The 20,601-nt window shown below is 38.6% G+C and overlaps 1 pseudogene across 1 annotated transcript in view; it reads left to right on the top strand.

Moving 5' to 3' along the window:
• LOC306862578 (ubiquitin domain-containing protein 2-like) overlaps positions 1 to 19,144 on the top strand; it is a 113,107-nt pseudogene extending 93,963 nt beyond the window's left edge. The window contains exon 3 of the transcript XR_013786083.1: positions 17,397 to 19,144. The product of XR_013786083.1 is annotated as a ubiquitin domain-containing protein 2-like (transcript). The remainder of the gene's footprint in view (positions 1 to 17,396) is intronic.
• The last annotated feature ends 1,457 nt before the right edge of the window (positions 19,145 to 20,601 follow it).

Below are 20,601 nucleotides of genomic sequence, written 5' to 3'. Positions count from 1 at the left end.
TTAAGTATTGCTCTGAAACAGCGTCGACAGAAACAATTGAGCGAATTGACGAATTATAACGTATGTTGTGTTAATTGGTCTATCAAGTGATTTGGGGGAGTGGTTAGTGTGCTCGACTGGAATGCTGTCTCCTTGGGTTCGAATCCTGGGGGAAGTCATCTTCACAAAATTATAATAAACAGTTAAAATGTGTGTTTTTATTGTTCTGTTCTTGTAAAGTGTTGAAACATCGGTCTGACATCTGAATCAACTCTTTGTGAATAAATAAGTGTTATTTTGGTAATGAAAAATGGACAATAAAATACATCAAGCCACAATGTCTTTTTTTTTTTTTTTTTTTTTACATATACAGATTTTTATTTAAAATATTAATTGTTCTGCTGTTGATGGACTTAGCCTACTTGGTTTTTTACATAGAAATATAGCAGAAATATTGGCCCACAACATAAAAAATACAGCAGTATATTTAATTGTACACATCTGACCATAGAAGTCAGTCCCATTTGAAGTTCCAGTCGTGTCTGACAACTGAATATGCTGGAGATTGTTTTTGCATGAGAGCATTTTCTTTTCTTTTTTTTTTTGTTTTCTTGAAACCCTCCCAAAAAAGGTTTGATATATATTTTTAAGGTTTTCTGACCCCAAAACCAAACCTTTTTCTGCAATTCTCCAGCTGTGATCCTTGAAGAGTCTTTGGCCACTCAAATTCTCCTCCTCACCGTGCATTAGGACGATATAGACACATGTCCTCTTCCAGGCAGATTCATAACATTTTCTGTTGATTGGAACTTCTTAATTATTGCTCTGATGTTGGAAATGGGAATTTTCACTGCTCTAGCTCTTTTCTTAAAGCCACTTTCTAATTTGTGAAGCTCAGTTATCTTTTGCTCCACATCAGAAATATATTCTTTGGTTTTTCTCATTGTGATGGGTAATTAATTTGGAATTTGGCCTTTGTTTCCCCTCCTATTTATATTTCTGTGAAACAGGAAGCCATGGCTGGATAATTTCATGTTCATAATCATGCTGGTGTGCTCAAAATTGTGAATATGAATGGATGAATATATTTCAGATATATTTTACTGATAAGAAATTCTAGGGGTACCAGTAATTGTGTCCAACATGTATTTGAGAAAAAAAACCTTTATTTCATTATGATATTTCCCCCCATTTTAAATTCTTATGAAAGCTTAGATTTTTGTGATTTGTAAAAAAAAATAAGATCAAAAGGATTAACAATGCAAATTTTTCACAGCCACCTTTGATCATATTTACCAAGGGTACCAACAATTCTGACCACGTGTGTACTTGCATTTTAAATTAATCATTATTAATTATTAATCACTTATTGTTTACATACATGTTTTTACATTGTAATTATATTTTGAAAAATACCTGCATGTAATTACATCTGTAAATAAGTTACATTGCTGACCCATCCCTTACACTTTAACCCAACTTAAACCTACCCATCCCACCAAACCTGTCCCTAACCTTACCCATATCCCACCTCAATAGCAGCAAAAGTTTTTTGCAATATAATATGAACACAATTAGTACACTGTACTTATTTTTTAATGAAAGTACATAGCAGTTAAGGCCACCTAATATATAAGCAGTTAAGGCCACCTAATATTACTTTTTTTTTTTTTTTTTCGTTTGCCTTATCGAATGTCGTATTCTGTCAGCAATAACATATCCATGGGCTTTTTTGATTACTGTCAGTTTAAGTGCCGGCGATGCAGTGTTGCCAGATATTGTTATTAAAACAAAAAACGAAAATTAAGTAAAAAAAAATAAACCACAATTATTTCAAATCTAATCGGTCAAATAACTTTTTTTTTCAGAATCAGAATGAGCTTTATTGGCCAAGTATGTTTACACATACAAGGAATTTGTTGTAGTGACAGAAGCTCCACAGTGCAACAGAAAGACAGTAACAGGACAGGACACAGGTAATAAAACAAAATAACAAGAAATAGCCAATAACCAGTGTACAAAGCAGCAAAAAAAATACACAATATATAATATATAATAAATAATATAGGCGACTATGTATGTACAGGTCAAGTATGTGCAAATTAGAAATGAGAAAAATAAAAATAAAATGAGTGTGGTGAATGGATAATGAATTAGTTGTGTGTTCCACGTTTATTTATTGAGTGTTCATGAGATGTATTGACTGAGGGAAGAAACTGTTCCTGTGTCTGGTCGTTCTGGTGCTCAGAGCTCTGTAGCGTCGACCAGACGGTAACAGTTCAAAGAGGGAGTGTGCTGGATGTGAGGGGTCCAGAGTGATTTTGCCAGCCCTTTTGCTCACTCTGGATAAGTACAGTTCTTGGAGAGTGGGGAGGGTTGTACCAATGATTCGCTCAGCAGTCCGGACTACCCTCCGTAGTCTTCTGAGGTCAGATTTGGTAGCTGAGCTGAACCAGACAGTTATTGAGGTGCAGAGGATGGATTCAATGATGGCAGAGTAGAACTGTTTCAGTAAGTCCTGTGGCAGGTTGAACTTCCTCAGCTGGCGAAGTACAACCTCTGCTGGGCCTTCCTGACAATGGAGTCAATGTGAATATCCCACTTCAGGTCCTGAGAGATGGTGGTGCCCAGGAATCTGAATGACTCCACTGCAGTCACAGTGCTGTTCATGATGGTGAGTGGGGGGAGAGCAGGGGGGTTTCTCCTGAAGTCCACGATCATCTCCACAGTTTTGAGCGTGTTAAGCTCCAGGTTGTTGAGACTGCACCAGACAGCCAGCTCCTTAACCTCCTGTCTGTAAGCAGACTCGTCACCGTCCTGGATGAGGCCAATCAGTGAGGTGTCGTCTGCAAACGTCAGGAGCTTGACAGTGGGGTCTTTAGATGTGCAGTCATTGGTGTAGAAGGAGAAGAGCAGTGGGGAGAGAACGCAGCCCTGAGGAGCTCCAGTGCTGATGGTTCGAGTGCTGGATGTGAATTTGCCCAGCTTTACTAACTGCTGTCTGTCTGTCAGGAAGCTGTTGATCCACTGGCAGACGGAGGTGGGGACGGAGAGCTGAGTTAGTTTATTTTGAAGGGTTTCCGGGATAATGGTGTTAAAAGCAGAGCTGAAGTCCACAAACAGGATCCTCACATAAGTCCCTGGTCTGTCCAGATGCTGCAGGATGAAGTGCAGTCCCATGTTGACTGCATCATCCACAGACCTGTTTGCTCTGTAGGCAAACTGCAGGGGGTCCAGTAAGGGTCCAGTGATGTCCTTCAGATGAGCCAGAACCAGTCTTTCGAATGATTTCATGGCTACAGACGTTAGGGCCACAGGTCTGTAGTCATTAAGTACAGTAATTTTGTGTTTCTTTGGGACGGGGATGATGGTGGAGCGTTTGAAGCATGAGGGGACTTCGCACAGCTCCAGTGATCTATTGAAGATCTGTGTGAAGATGGGGGCCAGCTGATCAGCACAGATTTTTAGGCAGGCTGGTGACACACCATCTGGACCAGGTGCTTTCCTTCTTTTGTTCTTCCTGAAGACCTGGCACACATCATCTTCGCTGATTTGAATTGTAGGTGTGGGGGAGAGAGGGGTTGCTGGAGGTGTGAATGGTTGTGTGGAGGGGTGTTCTGGGCGGGTGTGGGGTGATCGTTCAAAACGACAAAAGAACTAGTTTAAATCGTCTGCCAGGTGTTGATTCTCCAGAGTGCTGGGGGGTGGTGTTTTGTAGCTGGTGATGTCCTTCAATCCTAACCACACTGAAGCAGGATCACTGGAAGAGAATTTGTTCCTGAGCTTGTCAGAATAATTCCTCTTTGCCACTCTGATCTCCTTTTCCAGTGTGTATTTGGCCTGTTTGTACAAGACTTTATCCCCCTTTCTGTGAGCATTTTCTTTGGCCTGACGGAGCTGTCTGAGTTTGGCAGTGAACCATGGTTTGTCATTGTTGTAGAATAGATGAGTCCTGGTAGGAATGCACATGTCCTCACAGAAACTGATATAAGATGTTACAGTCACTGTGAGCTCGTCCAGGTCATTTGCTGCAGCTTCAAAAACAGTCCAATCAGTCAGGTCGAAACAGGCTTGTAAATCCTGCTCTGTTTCGTTAGTCCATCTTTTAACAGATCTTAATACAGGCTTTGCAGACTTAAGTTTCTGCCTGTAGGATGGACTAAGATGAACCAAACAGTGATCAGAGAGTCCTAAAGCTGCTCGTGGAACAGAGTGATATGCGTCCTTTATTGTTGTGTAACAGTGATCCAATATATTACTGTCTCTGGTGGGGCATGTGATGTGCTGTCTGTATTTTGGCAGTTCACGGGAGAGATTTGCTTTATTAAAGTCCCCGAGAATGATTAAAACAGAGTCCGGGTGTTGTTGCTCACTCTCTGTGATCAGATCAGCGAGTTTCTGTAGAGCTGTGCTCACGTGCGCTTGCGGTGGAATGTAGACACTCACGAGAGTGAACGAGCAGAACTCCCGCGGCGAATAGAACGGCTTGCAGTTAATGAAGAGCGTTTCTAGATCTGAGCAGCACATCTTCTTTAACACAGTTACATCTGTACACCACCTCTCATTGATGTAAAAGCATGTCCCGCCGCCGCGCGATTTCCCCGTTGATTCTGTGTCCCGATCTGCTCTGATCAGCTGGTAATTAGGCAGATGAATCGCGCTGTCCGGTATGTCGCCATTCAACCAGGTTTCCGTGAAACACAAAGCAGCAGAGTTAGAAAAGTCCTTGTTTGTCCGGGAGAGCAGAAGGAGTTCGTCCGTTTTGTTGGGTAGAGAGCGGAGATTCGACAAATGGATGCTAGGTAACGCCGTTCTAAATCCGCGCTGACGAAGTTTCACGAGCGCACTGGCTCGCTTTCCCCGCCTGCGCCTCCTGTAGCGTTTGACCAGAGCTACAGCTCCACCAACTACAATGTCCAGCAAAACGGCCGAAAAATCAAAAACCGGTAGAAGATTTTGTGGTGTGTTCTGCCGAATGTTCAGCAGATCATCCCTGGTAAAACTGATCTTATTTGAAAAACAAAAAACAGGAAAAACAAACAAAAACAATACGAACACTGAGGAGCAACGCACAATAGCTGCCATCAGCGGCGCCATTTTACCCATTATTTTTATAGCGCTTTTAACAATACAAATTGTGTCAAAGCAACTGCACATAAGCAAATAAGATAACATATCGCTGTCCCTAAACTGCAACTTCCCACTTTATTTACTTTTCGTTAGTGTAAAATTAAGTGGAATAGACAAGTCCAAAGACGCTTATAATAGCTGGATCTGGCAACAAGGAGGCTGAGCCTGCGCCCTCACTCACAACTCACTCAAGCCTCTTTCACTCTGGCAGCATCTAGCAAAGATCATTTTCATACCACAGATGCTAAACATTCTTGCAGACTGTCTAAACTGAATTATACATGTCATGCAGACATTCATATGAGGAGTTTTAAACAGCAATTTAGTCATTCAGAGAACCAATTTTATTTTTGAACATGACAAATTTACCGAGGTCCGGACCTCGTTGACCTCATAGCTGGCTACCCTGTCATATGTCATGTATTTGTCAGGAGTCCAAGTGGCCGACAGCGTGGAAATTTTGGAACAACGACAGGGTGGACATTTTTAGCTTCAATTAGCATATTAGCTTACAACAAACTGTGAAGTGTAGTGAATTTTGCTTTTGCCAACCTAAGGAGGCAAAATAGTTTAGTGATGGGTACTCACATCACGGGTGATGTTATGATTTTGGATCAAGTGTCACTTAAGGTGTGGTTAAGAGTACATCAGATTGGTGGGATACCTAACTTGTAGAACCTTTAGTGCATTATCAACACAAGGAAGACACAAGGGTAATAAAATAAATGTTATTAACAAAAGATAGACAAGAATAATCAACAACTACTATATGAATACCATGAATTGGAAATGTGCATAAGATGCATAAAATGCAAGTGATTATGTGGGATGTTGCCATGTCAGAGCTACGTTGTCTGGAAAGATAAACTGTCACCACACTGAAACAAGTAAGGTGAAGAACCTTATTATGCATCAAACAAATACCTGAACGATTATTTATCAACTGCAATTAGCTATATAACATCTAATGTCAATTAGAAAAATCATATACTGATAATACACAACAATGCCAAGGTCTCTGGAAGCGGTTTGGATAGATGATAGTTCTGTTCTCCGTGGTTGAGTGAGCACTACATAAGATGAAATATAAGATGTGTGTGTTGTAGTTTCCATCAGTTTAAGGTTTGAGAACATGGTTAGGGGCCAAGCACAGAAGGTGCTTCTTCTACACAAAAATGGATCAGAGTCCATATCGCCGCAATGGTTTGATGTATTGAGACCAAACATTATGTGTGTTATAACAAGCATGACCTGAGACTACCTGCAGTGTTTCGGCGCAGTGCTACCTAGTAGTCAGGAGATACGAGAAATGGCTACTTCTCAATGGTTTTGCCAAAAATCACAAAACTGGTCTCTTTAGATTCGATGCATCATGCCGAGTCGAACCATATCAAATTTTCCCATGTCAGCCATTTTGGACCATGCTAGTTTTTACGAACGCATTGAGTATGCCTGAAGGAGCCTGAGAAGTTTCAAGCCAGTGCCACCTAGTAGTAAAATCAAATATTCACATGCTTATAACTTTGGGTGTGGTCGACTTATTTTCATGGGAGTCACCTTTTTAGACTCCTGAATACTTGGCGAGTCCAACGATACCAAACATGCAAGGTTTTGCCTAATGGTTTGTGCAACGTTGCATTTTAGCTCTTTAAAAACATTTGCCAATATCTTAGAAACCGTTACCACCGTAGGAAATTCGAAAACATAGCGTCCCGGCTATATGCTAATGCCTGGTTGCCAAATTTTGGAAGTAAGTGGCACAAAAATGCGGTTAATCAGTCATTTTTTCTCGTCTCATATATAAAAATGTCTATAACTCCAAAACAAAATGAGATATTTTCACCAAATTTGACATGTATGGGCACACACATAAAAAAGTTGGTGGGATTGTGCCTCTTGGTGGTGCTATAATTGAACAAAACATGAAATTGCCATTGACTACAATAGAGTATTATGATATAAAATGCTGTATTTTACAAATACATTGGTGTACCATTATGAAACTTTGTATGTACCATCGAGACCATGAAAAGTACTCAAAACGTTTTGAGAATAGTGCCACCTTGTGGTCAAAAGTTATAGGTTATATTTTCGAAAAAGTAGGTTTTCAGCATAATTCAAAATGGCAGACTGGAAGTTTGGCTGACTATGGCAACATTGATATCACTGTTCTCAGCATGACCCAAGGAATCTATTGATACCAGTCTCATTACAATAGGCAAAATTCACAGAAAGCTATTAGCATTTATTTGAAATTTCACTATAACTTTTGACCGCAAGGCGGCACTGTCTCAAGGCGGCACTGTCTCAAAACTTTGAGTACTTTCAGGTCATCGTACATACAAAGTTTCGTAATGGTACACCAATGCATTTGTAAAATATAGCATTTTATATCATAATACTCTATTGTAGGAGTCACGTGACGTGCTCATCAACCTAGTTGTACTTGAGTAGAGCTCCGTACATTTGGCACCTTTATGCAGAATTTTTTCGTTTTATTTTAAGTTTTATTCATTAATAATACTTTCCCTGATACATACAATCGGAAACAGCTGGAGTTGTCTCCGTTGGCTTCTCCGATTAAGAAGAAATCCAAGCCACCGAACACGAGCGATATGGTGGACAAGATGGCAAACACTGTTGCACACTTTGAGGACATTCTAAGAACTGAGTTTACGGTGATGCGGAACAAGTTCACTTCTCACATGCCAGTTGTTCAGTCTCTATGCTCTAAACTGGATCTTCTCTATGCTCTAAACTGGAAAATAAGAAAGTTATCGCAGATCATGATAGGTGAGTAGCTGCGCTCAAGCAACGGGTTGTGGACTTACAGGATCGCAATAGGCGCAGCAATCTGCATCTGGTTGGATTGCCTGAAGATTCCGAAAAGGACGACCCTATGGGCTTTTTGAAACGATCGCTACCGATGTGGCTCCCGTTTCTGGCGGGCAAAGAGATTGAAGTGGAGTGAGCGCATCGCATGTACACAAGGCTCTCCTCAGATCGTACTAAACCATGGGTTTTCATCTTTAAACTGTTGCGGTACACGGACCGGGAGCTCATTCTGCGGGCCGCCAGACTTCACGCCCCGGTAAAAACATCCGACAGAGCAATGCTGTCTTTCTTTTCAGATTTTTCTCCGGTCACCGCAAAAAGAACTGCATTTGCGCCAATTAGGAAGGAAGTGAGAGAAGCTGGCATTCAGAACTTTCTTCTTTATCCTGCAATGCTGAAGGTCATTCTCAATCAAGGTGAACCTAAAATGCTATACTCCCCAGAAGCAAAATGTGAGCTCCCTTATCTCCACCAACTCAGTGAACTTCAGCTGGACATTTGCTGTCTAATCGGAGAAGAGATGCTCTAAATAGTTAGGTGACTGTGTCTTTCACTGTTCACTTTAATGTTCACTTCTTAATTCATAGTTACTAGAATCTTTCATTGTGCATACAGTATCGCTGACTGATTATGACGTTATTTTATTTATGTTTTGGTTGTATTCTTTCTCTTTCTTTTTTTAATAGAGATACTACCTAGTCAATATGTGACTATGGGGCCAATGCTGATGCTTCAGTAATGTGCAGGTTTTTATTGACGCCACGGATCATATTAAGGGGTGCTGGCAGATCAAGGTTTGTTCTTGGTTTGATCTGCCATAGTTCATGGGAATGTGTTTGTTTCTTTGAATAGTGACGGAAAGGGTGGGGGTGGTTTAATGGTAGACTCAACTGGTTTTATTTTCAAACTTGTATTTTGTCTTATGCAGTAATTCTGTTTGATACCTATGACTGACCTTAATATTGAGTTGTAATATTGATGGCCTATATGGCCCTCACAAATGTACAGGTCTTCTGGATTTTTTGCGAAGAAGAAAGATTGATATAGTGTTAGTTCAAGAGTCCCATTTGAAAGAGGAGGATATACACAGATGTAACGATATGTTTTATGAAGTGGCATCTCACTCATCTTCGAAATACTAAAACCAAGGGTGTCCTAATATTGATGCGGAGGACTTTATTACTATTTAAGATAAAAGGTTGTGATACAGACGGTAGAATAACACATATAAAAACAATAGTGCAGAATACAAATATTGTATTTCTTTCAGTTTATGCCCCTTGTACTCCTGACCCTACTTTTTTCTCTGTTTTGTCAACCTATTTCTTGAAATTTTCGGATTTTGAAATTATATTGGGTGCAGATTCAAATTCTGCAATGTTGCATATCCTAGATAGATCTGGACCAAAGGAATCACACTCTCAAACTTTTTGTTTTGAGAAACTTCGGCAATGTCATTGGTGGATAGTTGGCGTTTATTAAATCCTTCTGCTCAGTCTTTCACTTTCTTTTCTGCTACTCATAAATCCTATTTGTGAATTGACTATTTTCATTTCTACTTTATCTTCAGCTGTTCGTGATGCCGATATCTGTTCCTTATCTGTGTCGGATCATGATGGAAATTTGTGCAGATTATCTTTGATCCCTCGGCCATCTCGTGCCACTAGATGGCGATTTAAGCCTAAATTGTTACAGGATGAAAACTTTTGCAGTCAATTCAGATATACAGGTCCTTCTCAAAAAATTAGCATATTGTGATAAATTAGGAATTTTGGGTTTTCATGAGCTGTATGCCAAAATCATCAATATTAAAACAATAAAAGGCTTGAACTAATCAGTTGTGTTGTAATGAATCTAAAATATATGAAAGTCTAATGTTTATCAGTACATTACAGAAAATAATGAACTTTATCACAATATGCTAATTTTTTGAGAAGGACCTGTAAATTTGCTGAGTTTATTGAAATTAACCAAGGTTCAGTGGATGATCCTCGAACACTTTGGAATGCAGTTAAAGGGTTTATAAGGAATAACTCAATTTCATATGCCTCTTTCCTTCAGAAAAATGGACACAAAAAGATAGTTGAACTGGAATCACAGCTCCAGAATCTGACTAGAGGTAATCAACGTTGTTTCTCAGACAACACACTCCGTAAAATCAAGGCGGTTAGGTCCGAACTCAATTCATTACTGAGATCCAGAACAGAATTCCTGATTCGAAGATCCAGGCAGAATTATTATTTTCAAGGGAGTAGACCAAGCCACCTTTTAGGTCTAAGATTACGCTACAGTGAAAAGTTTGCTAATATTTCAGCAGTGAAATCCCAATCTGGGCTCATTGTGACAGACCCAAAAGAAATTAATACCGCCTTCCACTCTTTTTACTCTGACCTCTATACTTCTGCTGATGGTGACCTGACTCTTTTGGATATTTTCTGTCCAACCTTGATTTACCTAGGCTGTCAGATTCGGATTCGGAATACCTGGCTGAACCAATCACTCTTCAGGAGCTGGAGTAAGCAATCCGATCTGTGAACAAGGGGAAATCCCCAGGCATAGATGGTATTCCAATCGAATTGTATAGTACTTTTTGTTCGGATTTAGGCCCCCTCATGTTAGATATGATACATTTTTCAGTTACCTAAGGCTCATTTCACCCATCTATTAATATAGCTGTTATTTCTCTCTTGTTAAAAAAGATAAAGATCCAACTTCCTGTTCTAGTTACTGGCCACTTTCTTTGATAGGGACTGATGTAAAATTATAGTATATATTAAGTACTATCTCGTCATCTAGAGAAATTTATGAATAGGCTAGTTCATCATTACCAAACAGGATTTATTAAATCTCGCTCAGCTTCGGATAACTTAGGCAGGTTATACATGTTATTAGTTCAACTAATAGTTTGTCCTCCCCTTGCACAGTATTATCTCCTAGATGTTCTCACAGGTGCTGTTTTCTCTAACCCATTCTTTATACATCAAGGTACTCGTCAGGGTTGACCACTTTCTCCTCTGTTATTTGCTCTATCCTTGGAACCCTTAGCTCAAGCAGTCCGACAATCTGAAACTATTACTCCCATAATTATACAGAATACTCATCATCATATTTCTTTGTTTGCTGATGATATCTTATTGTTTTTGGAGAAGCCGTCACATTATATTCCTCGTGTTGAATTTATTTGACCATTTTGAATCTCTCTCTGGGTTTAAAATTAATTGGAGTAAGTCATGTTTACTTCCCCTCAATTCTAAAATTGATTCTATGTCCCTTTATATATCTATTCCATGGGTTTAAAACTTTAAGTACTTGGGGATAGATGTTTGTCCTTCACTGCAGGAAATCATCTCAAAAAACTATAATAGTATTCTAGCCAAAGTACCCTCAAATTTTGGTCTCGTCTTCCGACTTCTTTTCAGGCTTGTATATCGGTGATTTAAAATTAATGTTCTCCCACGTATTAATTTATTTTCTTCCATGATTCCTCCACCGGTTGGCTACTGGAACAAACTAGATGCATGTATTTCATGGTATATATGGGATGGGAAACATCCTTGTATTAAACTGACTGCCTTACAACGATGTAGATTAAATGGAGGTCTTTCTTTCTCCAATTTTAGACTGTATGCTCAAGCCTTTTCCCTCCACCCTTTATCAGTTTGGTTTGATCCTGACGCTTCTGTGTCTTGGAGAGCAATTGAGGAATCTGTTTATCCGTATAAATTGACGCATCTTATTTTTTCAGGGGTTCCGCTTAGGCAGTGTAAATCTTGGTTTGGTCCCATTGCAACCCACCTCCTCTCCACATGGAGGGAGGCTGAAAGACATTCACAACTAGTTACAATATGGCATAGGCATTCGCCTATTTTCCACAATAATAATCTTTTGTCAGGCAGTACTCCATTTCATTGTCCGCAATGGACTCATAATAAAGTAAGCACTCTGGGAGATATCTATGATGATAGTGGTTTAAAATCCTTCCAGAATCTCAAAACTCAATATAATCTGCCAGGCACCTCCTTTTTTATGTATTTGCGCATTAGATCGGCCCTACGGGCATATGGGGTGCCTTGGAACTCTCAACTGCCTGTTCACCATTTGCGCAAACTAATCCTTCCTTGTGAGGAATCTCCCTCCTCTGCGTTAGTCATCTATCTCTTTCTTCTTGAGCATTCATACAAACCTTTATCTATTACATCTGTTTGGGCTAAGGATCTTAATGAGGATGTGCATGTTTTATTTTTGGATCAGGTATGGGGTATGTTTAAATTGTTTTCTAAAAACCCTAAACACCAAATGATTCATTGGAAATTGCTGCATAGGGTTTACTTTATTTTTATATGAATCTGTCGTCTTCTCCTAAGTGTAATCTCTGTTCCCAAGGAGTTTTAGGCACATTTTTGCATTTTTTTTTTGGGGGGAGTGCTCCTCTCACCTTTTTGGACATCACAGGACCCATCAGATATGTTTGACTCCGTGCCATTTTTTCATGAATGACTTTTGGGACTTCACCTTTTCTGTCCAACAAAGATGTTTACTGTTAGCTGCTCTCACAGTAGCAAAAAAAATGATAGTCAACTGTTGGAATCCTCCTCACACAATGGACAGATGAACCTGGACTGTATATTTGTTGGACATTATCTCGATGGAACTCTCAACTTCTCGTATACATGGATCTAATGTGAAAACTGTAAATTCATGGAATTCAGCTTTTAATGTTGTCATCTTTTCTAAAATCTTTGTAAAATTATTTTGTTTATTTATTAATATTAATTTATTTTTATTATTATTATTATTATTTATTTTATTTTATATAATTTTTTTTTTTAAGTCTACCAAGGGGTGGAATGGGTTGGGGTGGGTTCTAAATTTGTGCAGCTGCTTTTGTTTTATTCTATTGTTCCCAGAAGAAAACTGAATAAACAGTTGTTAACAAAACAAAAAACTCTATTGTAGTCAATGGCAATTTCATGTTTTGTTCAATTATAGCGCCACCAAGAGGCACAATCCCACCAAATTTTTGAGTGTGCCATACATACGTGTGTCAAATTTGGTGAAAATATCTCAATTTTGTTTTGGAGTTATAGACATTTTTATATGAGAAAAGAAAAAAATGACTGATGGCTGACTTTGCATTTTTTTGCCACTTACTATCAACATTTTGGCAATTGGGCATTAGTGTATAGCCGGCACGCTGTGTTTTCAAATTTCCTGTGGTTTCGTGTCGATGGAAGTAACGGTTTCTAAGATATTGGCAAATGTTTTTAAAGCGCTAAAATGCAACGTTGCACAAACCATTAGGCAAAACCTTGCATGTTTGGTATCGTTGGACTCGCCAAGTATTCAGGAGTCTAAAAAGGTGACTCCCATGAAAATAAGTCGACCACACCCAAAGTTATAAGCATGTGAATATTTGATTTTACTACTAGGTGGCACTGGCTTGAAACTTCTCAGGCTCCTTCAGGCATACTCAATGCGTTCGTAAAAACTAGCATGGTCCAAAATGGCTGACATGGGAAAATTTGATATGGTTCGACTCGGCATGATGCACGTTGCACAAACCATAAGGCAAAACCTTGCATGTTTGGTATCGCTGGACTCGGCAAGGATTCAGGAGTGACTCCCGTGAAAATAAGTCGACCCCACTCAAAGTTATAAGCATGTGAATATTTGATTTTACCTGGCTTCAGGGCATTGTGCTGACGACCCATACCAAGTTTCGTAACAATGCGTTCGTAAAATATAGCATTTTACTACAAATTCAAAATGGCCGACACCCAAAATGGCTGACATGGGAAAATTGGGAATGGTTCGACTCTACATAATGCACCAAATCTAAAGAGACCAGTTTTGTGATTTTTGGCCAAACTATTCACCAGTTACAAGCAAAAATATTATTTTTTCATATCTCCTGACCACTGGGTGGCACAGTGTCGAAACACTGCATGTAGCCTCAGGTCATGCTTTTTATTACGCGATCCAAGTTTGGTCTCAATACGCCAAACCGTTGCGGGGATATAGCCTCAGATCCATTTTTGCGTGCTTTTCGTAGAATTCGTTAGCGTGTTATTAGAGAATGGTTTGATGAACTTGAATTTCATAACTTTTTGCCAGCATAATCTGAAGATAATCTGAGGCAATTTTGGTGAAAATCGGACGAACCGTCTAGGGCGAGTTCGAAAAAGTATGTTTTTTTTTGAACAAGTAGGTTTTTCGTTTTGCCTTACGGTTCAAAAGTTATTAGCATAAACATGAGTGAAATTTGGACAAGTGGTGGCGCTAGGTAGTTTGAGTTAGACACTCCAACCTTGCTATGGTTAATGTTGATACTGTCCTCTATCAGTGTGCTAAATTTCACAGCTTTCCCACAAGCGGTTCTATGGGCTGCCATAGACTCAAGAGTGGAAGAAGAATAATAAGAAATCTAACGGATACAATAGGTGCATCGCACCTTCAGTGCTTGGCCCCTAATAGTTCATTATATTTATATAGCGCTTTTCTGTGTACTCAAAGCGCTTTACATGGAAGGGGGGAATCTCCTCAACCACCACCAGTGTGCAGCATTCACCTGGATGAATTGGATTCTGAGGGCTCCTGGACTGGAGCAAGCTCTTGGGTGGACTCAGAAGCTGCCCATGCATGCAGAACAGCCCAAAGGTGAAAGCCAAAGATGGCCTTTTTTGATTATGGTTGCAGCAGTGAAATCGGGTGGCTCTGTAGGGACTTGGGACCACCAGAGTCAGGTCTTCCAGGACCACCAGACTTGGGACCACCGGAGTCAGGTCCTCCAGGACCACTGGACTTGGGACCACAGGAGCGGCCTTTGCTGCCGCCCTCCTTCTTGACCTTCGTTTACGAGTCAGAGATAGTGAAGCCTCACTATTCTCTGGAGATGATGTAGCAGACTCTGATATCTCCAGGGGCACTGCAATGGGCACACTCTGACCTGGTGTTACTACTAAACTGCAGTAACAGGGAGATAGTCAATGAAACGTCAATAATCAAGAGTCTTAAGTCCCTCCATCTCGCACAGAGGCAAGGGGTTATCAAGGAATTTATTAAAAATATTTCCAGTCCCAGTACAAAAAAGTTCCAGTCCCACTGCCAAAGTCTGCGCAAGGCCTCCTACTCCCGACACCTGTTGACGCAGTGCCGCCAACAGCTGGAGTCGTGCCTTTCGCTCCTTCTTAGAAACCAGAGGAAAGATCTGAATGCTCATTTCCCACAGTCTATGAAGGCAGACTAGCTGCTGGATCTGAAATAGCTTCAGTATTCTGTCACAGAATTACTCGGAGAAAACATTGAAGATCCAAATGTAGTTTAATCCAAGAAACAATGACCCAAAACAGGGTAACTGGCAGAAACAAAAGCAAAAGGTAGTCCACAACACAGCTTAACAGAAAACAATACTGAAGTAAACAAAGGCTAACAGAACATGGTATATATAGGGGAACTAATAAGACTAATGACACACAGCTGGCAACAATAAGAACTAATAGACAGAGCAAAGGGTAATGGGAAATGAAGTCCAGATCCAAATGGCAATGATCCGAGAGGAGTGCCCTCATGTGGCTGCCATGGACACTCCAGCAGAAGGCTGTGACAGACTGTTTTTGTTAACTGGATCAACAAATTCTTTGACAAATCTCAGCACTACTTCTGTCATGAACTTTGATGAAAGCGTTTGACTTCAAAGGACAGAAGAGGATAAAGTATGTTTTGATTAAACAACTTCCTTTTTTTTTTTTTTTGGAAAAAAGAGTTTGGAATAACATATGATGGTGAGTATATGATTGTTTCATAAACTATTCTTTGATCTGCTGAGCAGTAAAGAGTTTAACCAGAAAGTATCTGAAGCATTTAATAAAATCCTTTAAAACAAAACCTACTCCTTTAAAACAAAGCTTGTCATCATGACAGTATGAATGTTAATTTTCTTTTTAACTCCATTCCATGGAGGTGTAGCTCATTATGATTAAAATGACTTACTTCCTCTTTGGAAGTAGCCAGTGATGTAATCTTACTGTTCCTGTAGTGTGAACCCTGTTTCATTGTCATTGATTCATTCCTCCAACTTCCTCTTTGGTTGAAAAGTTCACAGATCCACAGTGAGTCGCTGTCATAAGCAGCATGCTCATCATGTGATGTGTGTCTGTATTTATTTTATCAAGTAGTAATTCAAAACAGCCTTTGAAGCTAACACTATGCAAGGTAAAAAATATGTAGTTACAAAATACTAAGTTAATTTTTATTCATTAAGCAAAAGAGCCAAGCCTGTTCCACAGAATCAAGAGCCTGGAGGAATATTATTATTATGCTTAAATTATTATTTTAATTTGTCTCTGATAGCCTCGTGGGCAGTGCGCCGATATATGGTGCAGTTACGCTTTGGGTGTCCTGAGCTTGAATCCTGCCTTGTGGACCTTTCTGGATCCCGTCTCTCTTCCACTCACTTTCTGTCATATCTCCACTGCCATATCAAGAAAAATGCAAAAAAAATAATAATAATGTTTTAATAGAATAATAATAGTGTTAAATATGTGCCATAGTTTGTGCCAGTGTATATTTGATGGGTTTCCCCATCTGAGTCCTGGTTCCTCCAAACATTTCTTCCTATCTACTTGAATATCTTCAGTTTGCATCTTTACAGTCCACAAAACAGGCAGTGTAGACTCATTTCGGAACAGTCCTATATAAAAACTGCACCAACATACGCTGATTTTAAGTCTCTTCTTAAAATGTATTTACTGTTGCATATGATCATAAGTACATGCAGTGGTATAATTGTAGTGTACTTTTGTCGGTGTGTTCGGTTTACTTTTTGTAATTTATTTGCTTAAACTTTATACAGCACTTTGGCCAACAGCTATTGTTTTTAAATGTGCTTTATAAATAAATATGACTGACTGACTGACTGACAGTATTTTATTGTTTTACTTAGGAGATATAATTTCTGCATAACACATTGTGATTATCTTTACTGATGTTTTTCTATTATGTATCTGTCGATAAATATGCCTAGAGCTGCTAAACTGTTGACATAAATACCTATTCTATTTTATTCAAATTGTAAGGATTTTTCCTTGCCACCATCACCTTTGGCTTGCATACTGTGGAAGACACTGTTGATATATAGAGATATTTTGTAAATACTTAAGTAAGGTGTTGATTGTGAAGGATGCACAACAGTTGATAACCATATCACCATCATAAAATAAAATGGAAAGTTAGTGCTTTTCTTTTCTTTTCTTTTCTTTGGAGTTTGGCTGATTTCATTATCAATAAATAGTACAGAATCTTTACCCATTTTGCATCATAATGTTTGATTGCACTATATAGACACATATAAATGTTATATTACAATATCATTGTAAACTGTATCAAAACAGATAAGTCAACAAAAAGAGACTGAAAATGTGGATTAAATGCTTCTTTTGTGTCATCATCTCCAGGTGCTCTGACTGAATGCTATGATGAGCTGGGGAACCGCTACCAGCTGCCTGTCTACTGCCTCTCGCCTCCCTTCAACATGATTGAGGAAAAATACGAGTCAGAGACCATTGAGGTTCCAGAAGCTCCAGCTAGCGAAGGTCAGGAGTGTCAGTTGCGTCTGCGTCTCTCGACGGGACGAGATCTACGCCTGGCCGTCCGCACCAGCGACAATGTCCAGCAGATGAAGCGCCGTCTGCAGACCCAGGAGGGTGTAGTGGCCACCAGCCAGCGTTGGTTCTTCTCAGGCCGACCACTCACCGACAAGATGAAGCTGGAAGAACTGAAGATCTCCAGAGACTATGTTGTCCAGGTGATCGTCAACCAGCCTCCCACAACCCCACCACTGCCGCAGAACCCCACTCCTGTGGAAAACTAATGACTCGTTGGGGATATTAACCACCACACCAAGTGTGTAAGAGAGAGGATATCAATGTGCATGGCCCACAAGATTTCTCTCTTTTTGGATTGGCCATTCGAGTCTAGAGTGAACCTCTAGAGGCTTTTCCCTTCAAACACTCACTGCCTTTGACTTATAGCTTTTCTAAGGGAGTTGAGACTCAGATTTTCTGTTTAAAAAGCCTCAGGTATAGAAAACCGGAGTCCTGAATTGATCAAGAGAGGTCAAAAAAGTATGGTTTTGGCAAAGAAACTTAATAATGCTTTGTTATTTTAAAGATTATGGAGTTATAAGCTTCATATTCTTTTCTCCTTTTTTCTTGTGATGAGATCATATGTCTGCAAGGCAGACCGGAAGTGTGGACCTACCTATGTCTGTTAGAACTTGAATTATAAAGACAATTGGGGCCAAAAGGACATTTTAAACTGCTATTGGCTTTCAGGTACAGGAGAATCACTTTTTGGACTGTTTTCTTATTTTTCATTTTTTATTAGAAACTCTGTAACCAAAAATATATGAAGATTTTTTAAAAGAGACAGTTACATGTCACAAAAACAATGTCAGTTTAGTTTTTTTCCGATTGTCCAGAATCTTTAATCTCTTTTGTTTTGTTTTCCAGATAAATTTTCAATTACATAAATTCTCTAAACAGCATTCATTCAACTCGTTCATTTCAAAAGTGGGTAAGTTTATTAGTCATGTAGACAAGTAGATCAGCTGTTTGACATTTGCCTCCTTTTTAAAGTGCTTTTAACGGAGGTGGTGGTTGTCACATTTTGCAGAAAGATTTCAGTGTAGACAGATATTCCAATCGATTTCCTCCAACAAACAAATCTGATTTTCTCAGTCCCTGTAAAACTGTCCGCAGAAAAGTGAAAAAATGGAATGGGGCAACTGTTCGGATTCCTTGTAATTCAAGGTGCTTTTTAAGAATTTATTCAGCTCTGCGAGGTTGCCATGGTCCTACGCATTGTTTCGCACATCCTGAGGATATATAAGGGTGAGAGGCATAGTAGGGCAGGAAATGACGAGGAGCAGTGATATATAATTTTCTGATGGGAACCAGATTCAAAACCTCATCAATGGTGTGCTAAGTGCTATCCCATTTAAATGGATACAGGGCTTTGTCCTATTGAAAAGAACTTAGTTGAAAAGAGAAAAAAAAACAGTTGCATATTTTAATGATAGAGAATGTGTTTTTAATTAAAAGTTGATTAAACATTTGTACACTTAAGTATTTCTGTCTGATTTTGTTGCAGTATTGTTTATTAACAGAATATCAAATATTAAAACATTTATTTTTACTTTTTTATTTTTGAGTATGTATGTGTGTGTATATATGTATATATATATAAATTTATTTCTATATTATTATATATATATATATATATATATATATATATATATATATATATATATATAAATTTATTTCTATATTATTATATAAATTTATTTATTTCTATATTATTATTACATTTATTTATTTCTATATTATTATTACATTTATTTATTTCTATATATTTACATTTATTTATTTCTATATATTTACATTTATTTAAATATATATATATAAATAGTGTGTGTGGATACATTTATTTGAATGAAATACAGCAAATATTGTAAGCAAAAATCATTTAAATATTTATTAATAATTAAAGTATTTATATTTAATATATGTCATTTGGTTTGATATTTATATTACTGAATTATTGGTAATAATACAAAATATCCACATCACTTTTTGTGCAGAAGTCTGTTCTAGGTACAAAGGCTAATTTATTTGACCCCATTTATAAGAGTCATTTTGGTTGAAGCCTTGGGGTAACCATGTTTAATGAGACAAATGGCTTGGATTTGTGTTTTTCCACGTGCGTGATGACCTGTGTGAACCTCAGGTCTAACTCGCAAGTTAAATGTATGCTTTATTCAGCCTATTCAAGCAGTCTTCTGTGTTGCCATGGGGAAGTCACAGTTCAACCTTTTATAGTTGGGTATTTATAGTGGTGTTGCTGTTAATAATAAATAAAATTAGGTTTTTATGCCACCACTAAAGCACATATTAGAGGAACTGTTAGAGCTATGCACAAGAATAAAAGGTGTATATATAGGTACAATAGATATTAACCAGTGTTTTGAGAAGAAACTGTGCTTACTCTTTACTTACGGTTACTTGCTGTTAGTAGAACGTCTAAAGTGGACTATCATAATAAAATGTTACTGAAACTGTGGATACATTTATGATATGTAATGGTCAGATAAGCTATTAGGATGTCACCTTTCAAGCATGGCCTCCAACCACAGCTTGATTTTAGAGAATTGGTTAACTACAGACTGATTTCAAATCTCCCTTTTCTAGAAAATACTAGAAAGAGTGGTGTCTTCACAACTGTGTTACTTCTTGGAAAGAAATGGTGTCTGCAAGGAATTCCAGTCTAGGTTTAGACCATTTTATAGCACTGAAACTGGACTCATCAGAGTTTATATATATATATATATATATATATATATATATATATATGACTTTTCACTGGTACGCAGATGACACCCGATGAAGCATGCAATCCACAAAACTAACTGAATGCATAGTTGATATAAAAAATTTGATGACCCTCCACATATAGCCTACTGTGATAAACAAGAATACTGCTTATTTTTTATGCATATTTTACGTTAAGGCTACATTATTGTAATGCATTACTGTGTGTTGCCCTGCAAGCTTAATAAACAAACTCCTGCAGGTCCAAAATGCAACAGCTACACTTCTCACT

This window comes from Barbus barbus, assembly GCF_936440315.1.
Source record: "Barbus barbus genome assembly, chromosome: 43".
NCBI classification, from domain to species: Eukaryota; Metazoa; Chordata; class Actinopteri; order Cypriniformes; family Cyprinidae; genus Barbus; species Barbus barbus.
The sequence above is the reverse complement of the archived record's forward strand: the minus strand, read 5'-3'. Positions and strand labels throughout refer to the sequence as shown.